Source organism: Lithobates pipiens, unplaced genomic scaffold (genome assembly GCF_037356315.1).
Source record: "Lithobates pipiens isolate NorthernLeopardFrog02 unplaced genomic scaffold, aLitPip1_a1.2 Scaffold_13, whole genome shotgun sequence".
In the NCBI taxonomy this organism is placed as follows: Eukaryota; Metazoa; Chordata; class Amphibia; order Anura; family Ranidae; genus Lithobates; species Lithobates pipiens.
The window spans coordinates 285351524-285352900 of NW_027507718.1; positions in this window are offsets into that span (position 1 = coordinate 285351524).

The window sequence follows — 1377 nt, forward strand, 5'->3', positions numbered from 1 at the left end:
GCTCAGGGAGCTGTCATTAGTGATGGAGAGTTTGACAGGTGGGTGGATGTGTGGTATTTTTTTTTCTTTTGGTGATCAGTGGGCATCTTTTACTCTGATTGATGAGGATCTAGATCCCTGGATGACAGGATTGACAATGCATTTGCAATGCTGGATATTTTTTTTTTTCTGAGGCTTTTATTATTTCTTTTTTATAAAATACTTTTAAATGTTTCTGAGCATTTATTTACTATTGTAATTTTATTTATTTTTTTTTGTGAATTCATGTAAGCGGGGCCTGCTTATTTTAAAGGGGCTTCCAGATTCCAACACAACCCCACAATAACCAGGTCAATGTTGTATTGAAGGGGTCCTTGTACTCATCACCATGAGAGCCCCCTTTATTGAGGACAAGTGGCCTTGTATGGTTAATGAGAGGGGGCAGCACCATCGCCTCCCTTTTCCTCCTGGCCTGCAGGGTTGCATGCTTGGATAAGGGTAATGCCTGGTATTTTTTGAGTGTGGTTCTCCTTAAAATCCAAATGCTCTGGTAAATAATTTTGGGGAATCCCACACTTTTTCGTTGTAGTCCCCCCTAAAACCTGCACCAGATTTGAAGGGGGGCCCATGCTATTCTTTTTTTTATCATGCCTCCCCCCACATCAAAATCCATGCCAGATCTGAAGGGTCTGTTATATATTTTGGGAGAGGAATCCATTATTGATGAGGGTCTGGTATATATTCTTTCATCTTTTTTCTGTCCATGGCCAGCTTAAATTATTTTTTAATTAGCTTTCATACAGTGAAGGGATTCCAGTTAATGTACAATTGAAGGATAGGTAGTTATATAATATTTTTTCTGGTAGTTTATCCCTTTATAGTTAAAGTAGATCTAAACGCTTACTGGATAATATTTAATTTTCTAAACCAATGTGTATCATAACACTCCATCATCTGTAGGTAAAAAAATATTTCCTAAACCTGTATGGATATTCCCCTCGCAATGAGCTGCTGACTGCAGCAGCGCATGCGCACAGGGGATTGTCGGCTGAAAGCCCGGCACATGCCGGACCCCGTTGGAAAGAAATCTCCCCCGCACGCGCGTGTGAGAGTGACGAGATCGCGGCTCCGGCCACTCACAGCGCTGGAGCCACAATACCCAGAAGACACGCAGAGGGATCATGTCAGCTCCCTCGGCATGAATCAAGTGACATGTCGGGGCCTCATTCTAAGGTAAGTATTTCATAATGAGCTAGTATGCGGTGCATACTAGCTCATTATGCCTTTTGCCTTACAGGTCTGGAAAAAAAAATGACGGCGGGTTTACTCCCACTTTAAGCAGTTTTTTGCTAAAAAGTTTGTTAACTGCCATTTCCTGTTACATACTGATGGCACAAA